Here is a 20,131-nt window from a genome sequence, read left to right as displayed (position 1 = left end):
GTTATGACAAGATTGATTCTTTCTGATGTCTCTAAGGGAGAATCCATTTGCTTACCCTTTGTAATTTTTAGAACAGTAACATGTGGATTCCTTGACTCATGGTCCTTTCCTCTGTCTTTCAGACTGATAACTCAGTATCTTCAGACACTGCTCTGCTTTTATCCTCAAACTGCCTTTTTTCTCTATGATCTTTTGCCTCCCTCTCATAAGGATCATTGTGAGTGCATTGGACCCATTTGCATTATCAAGAATATTGTCCCAATTCAGGATACTTAATTTAATCACATCTAAAAAGTTCTTTTTTTCATATGTTATGTTGGTCAGCTTTGACCAAAATATCTGGCAAGAAAAGCTTATAAGAAGAAAAGTTTATTTTGGGTTCACAGTTTCAAAGGTTCAGTCAATAGTTGGTAGACATTGTTCTGGGCCCAAGATGAGGCTTAATATCATGGTAGAAAGGTATCAGAGAGAAAAGTCACTCAACTTGTGACAACCAGGAAGCAGATAGAAAGAGAGCAAGAAGTCAGAGACAAAATATGATACCATAAGAGCATAACCCAGTGACCTACTTCCTTCAGTCACACATTCCATCTGCCTTTACTTACCATATGGTAGTTCACTCAAATGAATTATTAGCTCATCAAATGAATTAAATCCACCAATAAGATCATAGCTCTCATAATCTAATAATTTCACCTCTGAATATTCCTGCACTGCTTTCTACATCAGCCTTTGAGTAGACGCTTCATAGCCATAATAATCCACCCTGGCCCACAAATGCTTATGTCTATCTCACAATGCAAAATGCATTTAGCTCATCTCAAAGAGTCAACATAGTCTTAACAGTGCCAGCATTGCTCATAAGTCTACGTCCAAGGTCTCCTGTGAGAGTAAAGGTAAACTCTTGTTTGTGAGCACCTATAAAACTCACAAAACAAGCTATATGTAGCTAAAGTATAGTGGCACAAAGAAAATATTCCCATTCTAAAAGGGGGGAATTGGAGCAAAGAAATAAGGGATGGAATGAAAATAAGACCAAAACCCAACTAGGCAAAAAAGTTCCTCAATTCCAAATCAAACTCCAACACAGCAGAACGATTTGATAACAAAAGGTTTTGGACAGTCCACTTCTATTACTTGCCAGTTGCAATCCTTATGGTCCCTCTATTGGCTTTAGTCTTTTCACTTCCTCTTGTAGTTTCCTTCTGCAGACATTTTACATTTAGGCATCTCTTAGTTCCTGGGATTGGTATTTCAAAGTAATCTTCATTCTTACAATTTTATTCATTAATTTTTCAGGATCTGCCTCCAGGTATTCCAATCATGCTACACTTCCCTGAGACCCCAAGATTTTCCTTCAAAAACTGTGTTGAAGCCTCCATGACCCCTTAATTTTGGCATTCTACATTCCTACAAAACCAGGACCAAATGGATAACTCCAAGGTATGCAAACTTAAGCTCCAGCTAAACAGGAATAGGAGCCCTTGCATTATAGCTATAGAGGCCTCAGAGTGCCTGGTTGACTGAGAACAATAAACTGAATCCTGGGAAACAATTTCCTTGTTATCTTGTATAAGCATGGTACCCCAAGTTTCTCTTAAAAGTTTTTACTTTTATATCCTTGAGTCTGCCCTCAAGGGCATTTTTCCTGTTGTCTCTGTGCAAAGTGCTTAGCTTCTCTTTAGTAGTAGGAATATCTTCAACAACCTTACCTTCCTTGACCCCAATTCAACATGCTTCTTCTCTGAAAGTTTTTCAAGTATTTCCTCTTTCTTTTTGTTTCTTGTTATGGTTTGAATATGGGGCATCCCAAAAAACTCTTGCATTTGGCAATGCAGGAATGTTTAGTTATGAGACCTGTAACTTCATCATTGAATTACTCCATTAGACAGATAAATAATTTGAATCAACTACTAGATGGTAATTGCACTCATATGGGACATAGAAGAAGAAGTACATCAGTTAGAACACACCTTTGAGGTTTATGTTTTGTCTCTGACTTCATGCTCTCTCTCTCTCTCTCTCTCTCTCTCTCTCTCTCTCTCTCTCTCTCTCTCTCCCCTCTGCTTTCTTACTGCTATGAGCTGAGCAGTTTGCCACGCCCTTCCACCATCATGTACTGTCTCACCTCAGACCCAGAGCAATGGAGTTGGCCAACCATAACATAAAACTTTACAATTATAAACCCAAAATAAATGTTTCCTCTTCTGTTATCCATCTCAGGTGTTTTAGTCATGGTGACTTTATATACTAATTTGATACAAAGAAATGAGATTATTCCTGACTAACTTAACCGTATGTTGCAGGAGTCCTTAGAACTGGCATATGGGAAGGGTTTTGAAAATTTGGAGAGACAAGCAAGAGAAGCTTTCGAATGATGTAAGGAGAGTTTAATAGATAATTTTGGTAAGAGCTCAGACTAGAATGCTGTTAGTAATACATATAGTAAAGTCTGCTCATGAGGTTTTAGATTGGAAGGAGGACTAAATTGGAAAGTGGACTAGAGACATGTTACATACTGGAGAAGAACTCTTCTACATTTTTTTCCTTGAGTTGAGACTGAGAGAGGCTAAATTTAAAGGTGATGGACTAATCTGGAAGAGGTAATTTCAAGACACAGCATTCAGGTAGTGACAGGGGTATTGCTGGTGCCTGTTAGCCAAGTGTATTATGAAAATCAGAAGTGTCTTAGCTTTTGGTTACTGTGACCAAAGCAACTGACAAGAATAACTTAAAAAAGAAAAATTTTATTATAGCTTATAATTTCAGACCATGGTCAGCTTATTCCATTGCTTTAGGCTTGAGATGAGGCAGATCATCATGATGGAAGGGCATGGCAGAGGAACTGAAATAGCTTATCTGTAACGAAAGGTAGGAAGTCATGTTATATGAGTAGTGGTAGTGGTAGAAAAATTGATGTGGAGGGAGAAGAAAGAATATCTTTTCAGATTAGTGGGGCATTATTAATTAATTCTGCCTCCAATGACAGCTAATGTGACTATGAAATTTAAACTAAACATAAACTTTCTAATCAAAACCTTTCAAGTACATAAATTCATTTATTTCTTAAGAATGTACTCATTAAGCATTGACTATTAGCTGATAACTATTAGGTAACAGTTCCTTTAAGGAAAGTATTATAACACCAAGAAGGGTTCCTTCTACCCCTTCTGCTTGAGTAAGTCTCTCTAGATTCCCTCAACAAACACTCTGCACATCTTTCATTAACTAGTACATACACCACAAAGGATACAGAGATGTAGCCTAGGTAAAATGCTCATATTCAAAATGTGAAACAAAAATAATTTGTCTTTTATATGTAGTAGAGTTTATTGTTGTTGTTTGGTTATGTAGTGCACAGGGTTCCCTTCTGTAAGAGAAGATGAATTTCCTTTCAGATCAGCAAATCACATGGCTCTATCCTGTTCTTTAAAAAGTTTAAAGGGATATGGTGGCTACATTGTAAGTGCGCTTACCATCAGTGTGACCAAAATACGTTATAGGAAACACTTAGAAGAGGAAAGTGGTTTTTTTTTTTTTTCCTCTTGGTTTCAGAAGATTCATTGCATGGTCATCTGTTTTAATTGATCAAAGGAGGATGGCGTGATGGAAAAGAGCTGATCAGCTTATGGAAGCCAGAATCAGAGAAAGGGAAGGAAAGAAACCAGGGACAAGAAAGATCATTCCAGGGCACATTCCTAGAAAACTAATTCTTCCATCTAGTTACCACATCTCAGTAACCACCAAGTGGATTAATCCAAGGATGAGATCAGTGTCTTTATGATCCAATCATTGCTTAAAAGCCCCACCTCTGAACCTTGTTCTGTTGAGGACTAGGGTTTCAACAACCTGATCTATGCGGGGACATTCCAGATCCAAACCATAATGACTACCTTGACCATAAATGTCTTCTTATCATCCTGGTATAGCAATATATATTTAAAGAAATGTAATTCAAACTCAGCTAATGTTTTAGTCAGATTTTTCACTGCTGTGACTAAAATATCTGATCAGAACAATGTTAAAGGAGGAAAAGTGTACTTGAGAGTTCTCAGTTTCAGAGGTCTTAGTCAATAAAAGGATGGCTCCATTCCTTGGGGTTTGAGGTGAGGTAGGACATCATGGTGGAAGAGTGTGGTGGAGGGAAGTAGCTCACATGGTGATCAGGCCACAGAGAGGCTCCACTCATCAGATACAAATACGTATCCAAAAGCCACATGCCCAATTTCCACCTCCTCCAGCATACTCTACCACTTCAGTTTACATTCAGTTAATCCCTATAAGGGGATTAATTCACTGATTGGGTTAAGACTCTCACAAACCAATCATTTCTCCTCCAAATCTTCTTTCATTGTCTCACATGTGAGCTTTGGGGAGATACTGCATCTAAACCTTAACACTAATTCAAAGGTTTTTTACCTGGATCTCTGAATTTTTAGCAGAGAGATTGAAGAGTAGATAAAAGTATGAAAGTCAAGTCAACAGTGCTAAATTCACACTGGCAATAAAACAAGGTGGTACTTCTGTTTTCCAATCTGTTTCCAAGTTGGAAATTATTCAATAAATCCTACGTGTCTCCACTAGAGTTTTAATAAACTATTATTGTTTTTCCTAAAGTTCAACAATTGATTTCTCATTACTTAGTACATTATACTTTGATTTATATACTAATTATTTCAGTCCCAGAGAAATAGGACATGCAATCAGAAAATATCTACGTATGTATCTGTCAGTGTGTACTAGTAATCAGTCAAAATGGATTTGGAGTTAGACCCTGGGGCAAGGTAGAAGTTAATTCCTTTGATAGGAGGAGGATGAGTAATATAGCTGTGGAAGGGAAAAAAAGAGACACATAGTGGGCACTGAGGGAGGCAAGATTGAAGATCAAAGAGAAAAGACTAGATGAAGCACAGTATTTCCTCGAAAAAGCAGCCAAGGCAATGGAATAAAGGTTCCTTTAGAGCTTGAAAGATGACTTTTGAATGCTAACAAAAAATGTAACTGAAAATATATCTAACTGTAAATCATTGTGTCAATATATACACAGATGGTGTATTAGTCAGGGTTCTCTAGAGGAACAGAATCAACAGGAAGTATGATTATAAAAAGGGGATTTATTAGATTGACTTACATGACTGGAAGCTAAATAGTCCACAATGGCCATCTGCAGCTGGAGAGCTGGAAGAACCAGCAACTGCACAGTCTAAGATGCAGAAGCCCCAGAACAAGAGGGATCAACAGTGCTACCCTAGCTTGAGACCAGGGCTTCTGAAAACTACCTGGAGAATCACTTGCAGAGTCCACTTTGGAATGGTGAAGAAGCAAGAGTCTGATATCCTCAGACAATCGAAGCAGCAATCAAGAACCTCTTCAAGAAGAGCAGAGCTTGCATCTGAATCTACTTCCTTATTCTTCCAACCTTTATTCCATCCAAGCCACCATACTATTAGGTGGTGCTGCCCACTCTTTGGGAAGGCCTACACTTCAATTCACTATCCCTGATTCCAATCATTCCTAGACACGCCCTCATTGCCACACCCAGGAGCCTCTTAACCATTGACATCTCTTAATCCAATCAAGTTGACAATTCAAATTAACCATAACAGATAGCAATGCAGATCTTGAGGCTTGTGATAAAAAAATTTGAAGATAGAAATAAAGTTTATCTAAATATACTGTGTGTGGTGGTGTTTTGTGCATGCTTGGGGGACTGTGCATCAGACAGGGGGAGATTATAACTCAAGTATCTTGTTTTTCACAAAAGAGAACTTTCCTCAAAGAGAAAGAAGAGTAGTTCAGAGGATATTTATCAACTCGATAAATACATAAAGTATTTCAACTATCTTTTTACAGTTTTGCTATTCCAAAATGTAAATAACTATCAATTTTGCACTGATGAAGAAAATAAAACACAGATAGTGTAATTCAATTTCTAACATTCATAAAGTAGATCAGTGGAACAACAAATGTTTTCAAGGTTAGGCATTGATTAAGGTGCTTAATTGCACTCTCCTGTGGAAATTTTGAAGCACATGTACATTCAATCACATTACCTTGTGCTAAGACTTCAAAATGAGATTAGAATATGATTTTTTTCTGTTTTTTAATCCTACTTGCCTCCAATAGTTTTCAGTGTAAAATATGTGAACACTAAAGGCTAATACAATAAGATTTCTACATCTATTAGGAAAATAATTAGGCATGAATCAAAAAGAAACAGTTATGCATGTTTCAATAAAAAATATTTCCACCATGGACACCAAATATAAATGTCTGTTTTATTCATATGAAGCAAAATCTCTGATTTCTTCTTTAACTTAACCCCTAGCTTATTATACTAAAGGCATATGTGAGTTATTATTCACTGTGATGTTTAATTAATTTCAAACTCTTCCCCACTGATATTTCTTTATGGTGTCACTTGAAGGACATCATGAGATTTTGATTTTAATTAAGTCATGATTCTGTTGAAGTCCTAAACTAGAATATTCCCACTCAATTAATCTTGATTTTTTTCCCTAGACGAAATATGTACATTATTTTTAAAAAGTTGCAAGACTTACAGGATTTCCTGTGGGAATACTTCATATAGAAACTATGTTTGTGATTAATTTCTTCTGCATTACACTGAAGTTTTTCCCTGAAATGTTTATAATATATCTTCATTCAGTGAGAATAACAAAGATCATGCCTAGTTTATAAAATGAAACTTTCATTCCTGACAAAAAAACAGATTTAATTAAATAAATTTAACATTTCATAAAGGTTTTATATTTAATTATTAATATTTGAAAAATGTTGTTTGTTATTATTTATGGTAAAGTAGGTGATACTTAAGTAACTGAAATAATCTCATTAAATATTCTCCATATGTACATATTCCCCATATATATAGTAATATGTTACTAAGAACCATTTCAGAAAAATAACATATGTATACAAACATTGTTAATTAAAAATAATACTTATTTTTTAAAGTTTATCTTTTCAGTGGGAAGACTTAGCAGTTAATATTTGTCATTCATCATTCTCTTTAAGCCTACAAATATAATCATATGAGTCACTCATACTGTTCTTCAGTAAATGGCAAAGAAATTCATTGAGACCAAATTTATTTAAATATATTTATACAATTGCATTGAATTTACTAGTTTACGAATTCCATTAGGACTGAAAGTTTACCTATATTGTTGACTGCTATCTCTTCACAGAATTACAGCTATGTTTCACATATATTAAATATTAATATCTCTTTACCGTTTTTACAAAATATTTTAAGTTAATAAATTTTCTTCTGGAAAATTCTGGCAGGGAATTAGTCCCCATACTATAAGCAACTATAACCTTTAGAGAATACACAAAGTACATTTTTTCAATTGTTGGAGAAAAGCAGTATGTATGAAAGTATCATTTTCCAAAGGGAGGAATCTTGTGAAAAAAACTAAATATTCACTTGCTTCTCTTTCTAGGTGTAATGTCCCCACTTCAGTTAAGGGAGCTGAACCCCAACAGAGTACGGTGTGTCTGCTGACAAAGGAGACAGAAATCAGCATTTATATCTGCTCCATTTTCTGGTAGCTGAGAGCCATGGCACTAGAGAGAAGGATAGTGGTAGAAAAGATTATGTGACAGGAGAAGGTTGTTATCTGCTGTGTACTGATGAAAGACTAGTTTGAGTATTTGGAGATTTTCAAAGAGTAACTGCTGTAAGACTGGGAGTGAAGAAGACATGGTAAGTGTTGGGCATTGCTGGAAGAGGTGGAATTCCTGCCTAGACCAAGGGCAGAGATTTGTTACCCTGCTATTTACCTGGAACACCAAAAATCCATGCCAAGGTAGTAAAAGCCACTTTCTATTGAAGGACTTCTCTAAACAAGCCTTCACAAAGTCTAAAAGCAAGACTTGATAAGATCTTTGGGGGGAACAGAGGTTGGAGTCATTATGCTAATTCTAATATCCAGAGTTTATTGTAGGGGAAGAAAAAAAAAAGTTTTTCCTCTGTCATCTTAGACCTTCTAAGTGGGTTCACACAAATTAAGTTAGAAAAAGGCTGCTTAACAACAATAAAACAGTGTATCAACCCCTATATCTCACATTTACATAGGAGAAGCCTCAGTGGTGAGTAACTCTCAAGGGTGGTTACAATCTGAACTTAAATAGCATCTATATCAGTCAATTCTCTGTTGCTCTGAGATAATAGCTGAGATTCAGAATTTACAAAGAAATGAAGTTTATTTGGTTCCCAGTTTTGGATACTGAAAATCTAACATCAGGTGTTCCCCTGATTCACTCTCTGGTGAATACCCCTTTGGTCTGTTCACATCACAATCAATGGCATCAGGATGAAGGAGAGATCAAATGGTTAGATGGGAAGTAGAATATGTGAAGAGATCAGTGATAACTGATCACTGGGCCCCAATTTTTAAAGATCTCATCTCCTTTTAATATTGCCATACTAAGGACCAAGCTCCCAGCAAATGAACCAGAGGACAAATTCAAGCCACTCCAGAATCATAACAGCATTTTAAGAAAGAACAATGATTTCATAGAGAAGTAACAAGAAAAGAAAAAGAATAAAAAGGGGTTTGGGATTTGAAGGACAGAAAATTGTGGGCAGGCAAATCAATGGGAAAGACCAATTGGGAAATGAGTTTGGTTTGTGCAGATTCAGCTCAGTGCTTATTATTCATCATTTTCATGACATAAACTTCCCCAGGAGAGAAGATAATGGTTGATGTCATCCCTCAGAAGTTTCTGATTTTATTCAAAAAAGGGGAACTCTGAGAAGGCTTCTTCCTTCATTCACTGAATCATAAATACCCTATCTCAAAATAGTACTTCTGCCAAAGTGGTATATTTTGGGATGATACATTTTGATCCCCAGTAGAGAAATTTACATTATACAGTTTAAAACATCATGCAAACATGTAATTTGGAAATATGCCCAATAGTCAAGACCAAAAACCCAAACAAAACAATTTTGCATTAATTTGTTCATTGCCCATAGATAAAGTAGAAATGACTATGGAAAAAAGGCTCTGGAAAAATACTCATGTGAAGATACAATACATCATGATCTGGTGGCTTTATCCTACAAAAAAAAAGTTCACTTCAACAGTTTTTTAGCATTTATTAATTTATGATCATGGAATGTTACTTGTTATTTTAAAATTGAATATGAATTTTGAATTTGACAAACATATTTGTTTGGTGGTGTTTTTTATTTTTGCCAATAATTTCCTGTTCATATTATCTGACTGAGTTTTGTAGTCATAATTAGTTGCTAGTTTTAATATACTTTTCCCTTCAGTTTATTTATGACTTTCATTTGCTTTTACATATATATATGTATACATATTACATATATATATATATATATATTTTTTTTTTTTTTAGAAAAAGAACTTTATTAGGAAGATGAAAATGATTAAATGATTCTGCGCTACCCTGAACAGCTAGGGCGCACAAGGAAGGATCTGGAAATCTACTTTTTCATGTCCCCCAAGACTTGAACCCCATTTGTCTGCACCTTCTTCTTCCCTAGACCTTTAACTTCAGGTTGAAGTCTGGCAGAGATATGGCTTTCTTTCTCTCAAATCATTTCTGGGCTCCAGACAAGATGTTGGACCTTTGAACCAGCAAGTGGGTAGCGATAACGGTGCCTGTTAATGCTGGAGTATTTTCAGCAGTATACGGAAATGATCTGTTCCACTGCCAGCTCCTTTCAGAAGTCTGGCCCTGGGCAGATCAGTGACTATCATAATATGGAATGTTATTCACAGATTCCAAGTATTAGGACAGAGGCACATTTGGGTACTATACATTGAGCATATATAATTTCTAAAATATATGTGAGTGTGTTTCTAGGTTCACTCTTCTATGGATTTATTTTTCTACCACCAACCAGAAATCACCTAACTTAAATACTAAATACTTATAAGACGCTATTTGGTAGAGCATTTACAAATGTCTTCCTTACTATATTTTTTAATTTAAACATTTTGTGGCATTCTTGATATTATAATCATTAATATACACTTTAAGTTTCATGTATATAACTGTGGACAATATGATTGTTAAAGCAGGCTTACTGGGTTCTGGTTACCAAACAACCTGTTTGGTTAAACAGAACACTGGTAGACACAAGTTGCATGCAGGCTTATTACCCACAAACAACAAACTGCCCAGGACAAACACTTTTGTGGATCAGACTGTTTATCAGCTTATGTACATATATTTTCATAGCTTTTTATTTTGTTTTCAATTGGTTTATTTTAGTTTTCAATCACACGCCTTAGATGTTACCTTATAGATCAATTTCATGTCAGAATGTTCTCTGGTGTTCTCCAACTTGTGAGTTTGTAATTTAGATTTAAATTCCTTAGTTGGTACTGTTTTTATTCCCGTGTTTCTCACAGAGGTCTTTTATTTGTCTATCTAGAATTTGGGCAGATAAACTTAGCGGCCCCTTGTTATGGTTTGGATACCAAGTCTTCCCAAAGTCTCATGTGTAGGAAGCTTGATCCCCAAGGCAATGATGGTCAAAAGTGAAGCTGTGGGGAAGTTATTGGATCATGAGGGCTCTAACCTCATCAGTGGATTAATCGATCAATAACTGAATGGAGTACTGGGAAATGGTGGAAATTGTTAGAGGCAGGGCCTATTTCAAGGAACTGGTCATTAGGTGCACGACTTTGGGGACCATATCTTGGCTCTGACCCTCTCCCCTCTCTGCTATCTGGATTCCAAAAACGGGATAACTTTATTCCCCGATTCCTCTCCACCTTAAAGTTCTGCCTCAACTCACCCAGAGCATTGAAACTGGTCAATCACGTTCTGAAATCTCTGAAACCATGATCCAAAATAAATCTTTCCTCCTGTAAGTTGTTCATTTTGGTCACAATGATGAAAAGCTGACTAAAATTCACCTCTTTGAAACAAACAGGAATTTTGGTTCATTCTCCCATTCTTGATGTGCATTATTTCAAGTTTCACTTCCAGCAACAAGGTCTCGATTTCTACTCTACATGTGATAGTCAGAAAATCCTTGCCTGTTTTTTTAGAACTTGGATTTAAGTTCAGACACCTTCTCCATCTGTTTCCACACTGATTAGTGACCTTGCATTGTCTCTTATAAACTCACAAGCCTGTTGTTAGGGTCTCCCTAGTTTTATCACAGCTAGAGAAATCTTCTCTTTCTTTCTGTCTTTTCTTTTTCTTTCTTTTATTCTATTTTATGCTTTCTCTTTTATTCTTACTTTTCATTCTCTCTTTCTTTCTTTTATTCTAGGATCATTTGTACATGTTTGGAATGCTGTATTTTTACTGGATTTTCTAGTGTTTATAGGAAAATGTTTAAAATGTGCTTAGATTTGAATGGCATCAGAGACTAGTTTTAGTATATATTATATATTTTTATTTTTATTTTATATATCTTCTAATGATAGTATTACCACAGGAAAATGAACACTATTGTTTTTTTAATACCTCTGTCATTGAACACATATGAATATACACACACATACACACACACACATGCACACACAGACTGCTCTAGAAATATGAATACTTGCTGAATGAACTTTGCATAGTAGGTATTAATATTACTAACCTTAAAAAAAATCCCTCAAAGTCCAGTAACAACAATCAAATATTCATGTAAGACAATACAGTAAGAAGGAAACTATTAAATACTTATGCATTACCCATATTCTTTGTAGATACTTTACGTATATTTTGATGCATACAAAATAGCTTAACAGATATGTATGCACAAGAATGTTATCTGATACATTTATTTTTAAAGAGGAATGTTTACGTAGAATCTAGTTTCATGCCACAGAGATATAGAAAGAGATATTCTTTCATATTTTAGGATGATTCAGCTTATACCATCTTTATTACCTTTGCCTAAAGCAAGGTAGGTTGTAAAAACTGAAAAATATTGTCAATAACAAAATGAGATCAGTAGAATCAAGTCTGGAAGACAGGTAGATAAAAAAAACTGAAGTAAATCCATTTGCACGAAATGAAACAAGTTAAATAATGATCTACACTGAGAACTTACAAAGAGAATAACTCCATGAAAGTCAGAATGTTATATCCTTGTTCTCTCACTAGAATTATCAGTCTCTGTTAGAGGACACATTCAATAAACATTAGACAATGAATGTCACTTACCTTTTTAAAAAGGTATTATACTTAGATGTGTTAATCATGTCTTGAAAATAAATACATTTTATCTGCAATATCCAGAAAATTTTAAAAATTTTAAAACTATTGAAAAATAAAAGAAAAAAATAAACAAGAGTGTTCATCATTACCAGTTCATTGGTACCCACAAATAGATGTTTGATTTACATGATAACACTAATTTTTATTTGAATTTTGACCATAGATTACTATAACAATTTCTAATGGGAAATGAATTAAAGAAAAATGGTTTAAAACATTCTTATTTTTATTTAAGTATTAATAACTTTAGGTTAGAATACCACAAAAGGAAAACTCTGAGAAAAAAAAATCCATTAAATTTCCCACTTCCTACCTTCTCAAATTTCAAATGAAAGAAACTCTTTGTAATTATAATAGTATTAAATTAAAATTAATATGTAGTCAGACCAATGAATTGGTGAAGGACTTTCTGTTCTATCATTTATATGGGAATTAAATGATAAAATGACATCACATATTTTGGAGCATAAACTTTCTTAAATGTGAAGTTTATTTGGTTTAATATGAAATGAGAAAGGATGTTGAATTGGTGGTGTTATGGGGAATATTAAACAACCAGTCTTCCTTTTAAGCATTTTCTTACCTCCAGATCATATTTCTACAATATTCCCTGCCTAGCCAACAGTGTGTCATGAACCATGAACCTGGAGCTGGAAAAAGATGTTCTGAGTGGGCACTCATAATCCTGAGTGAATCTCCATCACACCAGCCCCTCTCTGGACACATAGGCAGGAGACAGGGAGAGAAAAGGCAAAAAACAGTGCATACAAGAAAACGTGACTTTTCACTTTCAATATCTGAGTACATGTTACTGCCATCCAATACCAGGAGAAGGATCTACTTCTATCAAAATAGCATATCTTCAGCAGAAGAATGTCTGCTAGACACTGGAAATTGGGAGGGAAACCCTAAAAATTTGCACTACTATCTAACACAATATGTGAAAAAGTACATTTTAGAATTTCCAAGTCCCTCATAGATAAGAGATAGGTAATCCTCAACTGGCTCTTAAAAATGTACACATACACACAAAGATCTATACTAAACTCTGAAAAAAAAAATCCTTGAGGAAATAAATGAATAATATCTGATAAATATACAACAAAAATACTGATAAGACTATACTTCTGATTAAAAGTGTGAATTAAAAAGAAAATGAATATATCTGCTTGGACATCTTAAAAGGTATAAGGAACAATAACTTCAATTGAGACAAAATCAAAGCACCATTGGGGAGGAACAGAATAAGATTAAATGACAAATGTCATTTGTGTTGAAACTAGGGTTGACATAAAGATTTTGGTAAAGTAACTACAACTTGACAGCAAAATTAAAATCCAGTGTTGACTCTGATGGAGAACATAATTGAAGCTCAGCAAAGTCATTTGAGTGAAGTATACATTTTAAAATCCCATAAGAAAAGGACAAAGACATAAGAATCATAAGACAGGTAATAGTTTTAAAGAGCAGAGAGTACAGATCTGATATCTATAAAGTACATGTCTCTGAAAGAAACTTTGAGAAGAACAGAGTATGTGGAATATTAAAAAAAAAAAAAAAAAAGTGTGTACTGTTATAGTTTGGATGTGAGGTAGCCCCCAAAAGCTCATGTGTGAGACAATGCAAGAAGCTTTAGAGGAGAAATGATTGGGTTGTAGACTTAACATAATCAGCGAATTAATCCCTGATGGGATTAACCAAGTGGTAACTGGAGGCAGGTGAAGTGTGACTGGAGGAAGAGGTTCATTGGCTGTGTGGCTACAGGTTACATATCTTGTATCTGGAGAATGGAGTCTCTCTCTGCTTTCTTATCACCATGAGTTGCTTCCCTCTGCCACACTCTTCCACCATGATGTTGTGCCTCACCTTGAGCCCCAAAGAATGGAGCCAGCCTTCTATGGACATCTGAAAGCATTAGCCAACAAATAAATTTTCTTTTCTATAAATGTGCTGGTCAGGTCTTCCAGTCACAGCAGCAAAAAAAAGATGACTAAAGCATTTACTACGAGGTAGCCCCCATTTTTCTTCAAGTTCTCCTAGTTCTTGGCTGGACTGAGATTTTATTAGGCAGTGCACTCAGTTTAGGACTAATTTACAATGGGGGAAGATCAAAGTTCAGAGCCCAGCATTCAGTATCCTCCTCCTTCCTTCAGGGCCCATTGTTTTGGGGAAAGGATTTACTGGGAGAGGTTTAATGTTTGGCTAATTTCCCCTCCCTCCTCCTGAGTCACTCTCTCTTTCTGTTTTTTTCCAGGGGCTGTCTTGTAAGAATATTATTTTCCATAACGCTTCAAAAGGTAAAATGCTAATTCTACCTATCAGAGGAAACACATGTAATTTTGCATTTCTTTTCTCTAATGTGCTCAGATGTTTCTGGTATTTTTCAGAATTGTAACCCAGTGTTTCAAGTTAAGTCTTTATGATCACAGAGGACTCAACTAAAATCCAGATTGTACCACCACTTACCTGTGTAGACTTGTCTAGTTACTTAGTCTATGTTTCACTTTCTCCATATAAAGTGGAAATCACAATACTGAACTCACAGAATCATAATAAGACTAAACTATATGATAAAACATTCTCCAATGTCCTTCTTGAAAGCACCCAGAAACCACTGCAGACGAGGGAACTCACGCAAGAGATTTTATTAAGTGGACAGGCAGAGTGTCTGTGTGCAGAGTGAGAGAGAGAAAAGAAGAGAGAGAGAGAGAGAGCACAAGAGTGAGGAGGAGAGAAAGAGTGAAAGCAAGGAGGAAAGAGAGAAAATGGTGGGGGAGCTATTTTTTTTTTTATTGTAAACAAATGGGATACATGTTGTTTCTCTGTACATGGCGTAAAGGCATATCATTTGTGTAATCATAAATTTACATAGAGTAATGTTGTTTGATTCATTCTGTTATTTTTCCCTTCCCCCCACCCCTCCCACCCCTCTTTTCCCTCTATACAGTCCTTCCTTCCTCCATTCTTGCCCCACTCCCTAACCCTAACTCTAACCCTAACACTAACCCCTCCCACCCCCCATTATGTGTCATCATCCACTTATTAGTGATATCATTCGTCCTTTGTTTTTTTGAGATTGGCTTATCTCACTTAGCATGATATTGTCCAATTTCATCCATTTGCCTGCAAATGCCATAATTTTATCATTCTTTATGGCTGAGTAATATTCCATTGTATATATATACCACAGTTTCTTTATCCATTCATCAATTGAAGGACATCTAGGTTGGTTCCACAATCTGGCTATGGTGAATTGAGCAGCTATGAACATTGATGTGGCTCTATCTCTGTAGTATGCTGATTTTAAGTCCTTTGGGTATAGGCCAAGGAGTGGGATAGCTGGGTCAAATGGTGGTTCCATTCCAAGTTTTCCAAGGAATCTCTACACTGCTTTCCAAAGTGGCTGCACTAATTTGCAGCCCCACCAGCAATGTATTGGGGGAGCTATTTTTAAGTAATGGTATTTCACTGATAACAACGGACCAATGACTGACTTGGAAGTTCGTGGGTTAACAATCTGGATTGTACGGTGGTGTGGGGGAGGCAGAATAATGGGGGCAGCAAAATAGCAGATCTGATGTCAATACTTCTTATCGTTGTTTTAAATTCTATTCCTTATATTCTTGCACATATAATAAACTGGTTGATTGCTGAAATGTTGAACTTTTGGTGAACTTACTCCTTAATAAAGCTAAATGTTTTACTTACGGAAAAATCATAATTTTAAGACCTTTTTTATTCTATGACAAATTTATATTCTTTTATAGCTCTCAAACATTGTTCTAAGTATGTTACATTGAAGAAACAAATGGATTCACTGTCCCTTTTATAAGATAGTCATTCAAATACAAGAATACCACTATTATATGCCTCTTAAGTGATGCTTATATCAAAGTCAATATTTATAACCTTGACAGTCATTCCTCTTGTGTATTAACTTCCAGACACTTCAACACTCTTTTAATATTTTTCTTTAGACATTCCAATTTGTCAATATATCTCTTAAAACTTGTACCCCAGGATTCAAACATAATATATTAGATGCTGTCTGGTTAGCAAAAAGTTTAATAAGACTGTTATTTCCCTTGATAATATTACAAAATTATCTTAATTTCAGTCTGAGAAGTGTCTGAATAATTGCCTTTTCCTAGCCACTGACTTATAAATAATATTAGATGAGGAAGTCTACAAATGAATGGATACAGGACAACAAGTTATTAGCTGATTATCTTGAGAAAAAGATGAGCCTTTGAATAAGACCACATGTCTCAGCAGGTCAGAAAGGGTACTGGAATTGTCAGGGAAATGATCATAAGGTACCAGTAATTGCTTACCAACCTTCACAACCTTAAGAATCCCTAATAGGAATTTTTAAAGACCTTTGGGGATGATTGCATTTTGTCAGAACAATCAAAGCAATATTCCAGTTTCCAAAGTGCAAAGAAAGGTTCATCTCATATGTACCACCTCATTCACCTTGGTTCTTGAGGTCATCTGTGTAATCAACTCCTCTGGACTTCAAATATTCTTTCACCACTCTGCAAACATTACTTTCCTGCTTGTCAAACTCAATTGGCACTGAGCAAATACATCCAACTCCATTCAATTCAGGAATTTTGTCAATGCTTCTCTTCAAACTTGGTGCCCAGATTTGAGCAAAAGACTAAATAATTTTACTACAACATAGTAGAATGGAGTGGAACTATGAATATTTGTGCTTAGGAAAATCTGCTTCTTTGAATTCATCCTTAGATGTTTTTCTGGTTGTATAGTATAAGAGTACACTGTCATGTTCTCACTGTTCGCTGCAAGACCTTGTTTATTGCATTCTTAGTTGGGTTCTCATTGCTTTCCTGTGATGTTTTTCATCCTTTCTCCACTTTCTATTTCTTTTTGTCCCACATACAAAACTCGATTTGAAAGAATGAAGAAATAATTACTATCGTGAGAGAAAAACAAAACAAGGACAAGGAAGCAGGACCATACAGTATGGAGCTAGTTCATTATCAAACCAGGTATTCATTAAACAACCTTTAGGTAACTGGAGCAGAGTCAGCACAGACAAAGCAAGGCACTACGCATTTTTTGTCTTAGACCTTTCAGGGTTTATAATCCAGTGATTCTAAACAGGGAGCAGTTCCATTACACAATAGCAATGGTTTCAATAAGGTCTGTGATTAAAAGGAAAGTAGAAAAGGAATATAGGATAAAATAATATTTTGGAAATTAAACATGTGGGAAACATGGAAGAAGATGACTAAGATTTGGTAACAGGATGAATGAATACTAAGAAATATCAGGAGAGAAATTCTAAACACTGTAGACTCCATTTTCTTCAGGTTTCAAGAGCTTAGTAAGTTTTATCTTATTGATGCACTGTTTATATGTCTACATTTTGCTCATGTCCTGAGAATTTTGGTGAGGCTGAATTTAAAAGTGATGGATTAATTAATCTGGTAGAGGTAATAATCAGGCAACAAAAATTCAGGTAGTGGCATGAGTATTTCTGGCAGTTTTTAGCCAGGTTTAAACTGACAATCAGTAACAAAATGCAGAGATAATATTTTTAAAAACTTTCAGTTTGGCCAGAACGATGCATGTAAAAATTGGACCAAGAACATTGTAGTTGTTAAGAGATGACAGTCACTACAGAGATGTACAATACTTTTGATAGTCACAATAGAAAAGATACCTTGAGGTCGTCTCAGAAATTTGTCATGCAACCTCCTTTGCTGAGTTAAGTGTGGAAAATGGAAAACTCTGCTCTTATTGGGGAACCTAACGTGTGAGTTCACTATGCTTAACCAGCCAGCCACTGAGACTGGTTGAACGGTGTTCTCAGAAGGCCTGCATACTGATCAAGCTGGTGGCAGATATGGGCATCATCACCTGGTGCTGATTTTACAAGAATGCAGCATGCAAGAATTATTGTATCATGGAAGATTCCGCTAAGATTTCAAAGAAAGTTATATTAGGCCACACAAGTGTGGCAGAGACAAAATCCCTGCAGGCAGTTCCTGAGAGGGCAATTTATTTTTTCTTTGAATTTGTTCTTTTAGGTACACATGACAGTAAAATGTGTTTTGATATATTATATATTTATATGGAGTGCAATTTCCCATTCTGGGTATACATGATGTGGAGTTACATTGGTTGTATTATTCATATATGAACATAGGAAAGTAATGTCCAATTAATTCCACTACCTTTCCTATTCTCATTCCCATTCCCTTCCTTTCATTTCCCTTTGTCTAGTCCATAGTACTTCTCTTTTTCCCTACCTCAGCCGTATTGTGAATTAGCCTGCATATCAGAAAGAACATTCAGCCTTAGTTTTTTTTTTTTTTTTTTTTTTTTTTGGGGGGGGGGTAGGGGGATTGGTGTATTTCACTTAGCACAATAGTCTTCAGTTCCATCCATTTACCAGCAAATGCCATAGTTTCATTTCTCTTTATGGCTGAGTAATAGTCCATTGTGTATATATACCACATTTTCTTTGTCCATTCATGTGCTTTAGGGCTCCTAGGTTGGTTCCATTTTTTAGCTATTGTGAAATGAGCTACTATAAGCATTGATGTGGCAGCGTCACTATAATAGTCCGGTTTTAAGTCTTTGGGATATATAGTAAGGAGTGAAATAATTGAATCAAACGGTGGTTCCATTCCAAGTTTTCTGAGGAATCTCCACATGTTTTCCAGAGTAGTTGCACCAATTTGCAGTCCCACCAGCAATGTATAAGTGTACTTTCTCTCCACATCCTTGCCAACACTTATTGTTGCTTGTATTCTTGATAACTGCCGTACTGACTTGAGTGAGATGAAATCTGAGTTTAATTTCAATTTGCCTTTCTCTAATTGCTAGTGATATTGAACATTTTTTTTTATAAATTTGTTGACCATTCATATGTCTTCTTTTGTGGCGTGCCTCTTCAATTTCTTTGCCCATTTATTTATTGGGTTATTTGGTTTTATGACATTAAGTTTTTTGAGTTCTTTATGTATCCTGGAGGTTAATGATCTGTCTGAGCTGCAGGTGGCAAAGATTTTCTCTCATTCTGTAGGCTCTCTCTTCACATTCTTGATTGTTTCCTTTGCTGTGAAGAAGCTTTTTGGTTTGATTCCATCCCATTTGTTGATTCCTGATTTTACTTCTTGCACTTTTGAAGTTTTGTTAAGAAGTTGATTAACAAACAAACATGATGTTGATTTGGTCCCACTTGGTCTTCTACTAGGTACAAGGTCTTTGTTCTAATATATAGGTCCTTGATCCACTTTGAATTGAGAGGGCAATTTATGAAGCTATGGAAAGAAAGCTAAAGCTGCAGTGGAGAACACTGAGATTAAGATATGCCAGGAAGAAGGAACCACTACTGGCAAAAGTTTCTGGCTGCATAGAAAGCCAGAACAAGAAGGTGGCTGAGCACTCCATCTGACAAGGCCAAAGACATGGAGAAGCCTGAACACTTTGGAATTCACATCTCAACAACATGGTCCCCAAATATGGACCCGGAAATTCAAAACCCAATGTTTGTCTGGCTGGGTTTTGATTTTGTTTTGGTCCCATCCCCTCTTCCTGTGACTCTATTTCTCCATTTTACACTGAAAATGTTTTCTTTCTACAATTACATATTGGATGAATGCAACTTGCTTTTGATTTTTACAGGGGCTCATGACCAAGAATTTTCTCTGAATCTCAGACTATGAACTTGGACTTTTGGACAACGCTGGAATTTTTTATTATGGGGACTCTTGAAGATGGACTAAATGTATTTCTAGGTTGTGAGATGGTATGAGCAGTTGGGGACCAGAATTGTAATGTTATGGTCCACCCAAAAGTTTCTGTGTTCATTAAGAAATTGAGATGATTATATAATAAATCTGTGATTTAATTGGAAAAT

The sequence above is a fragment of the Sciurus carolinensis genome, chromosome 10 (genome assembly GCF_902686445.1).
Source record: "Sciurus carolinensis chromosome 10, mSciCar1.2, whole genome shotgun sequence".
NCBI classification, from domain to species: Eukaryota; Metazoa; Chordata; class Mammalia; order Rodentia; family Sciuridae; genus Sciurus; species Sciurus carolinensis.
The sequence above is the reverse complement of the archived record's forward strand: the minus strand, read 5'-3'. Positions refer to the sequence as shown.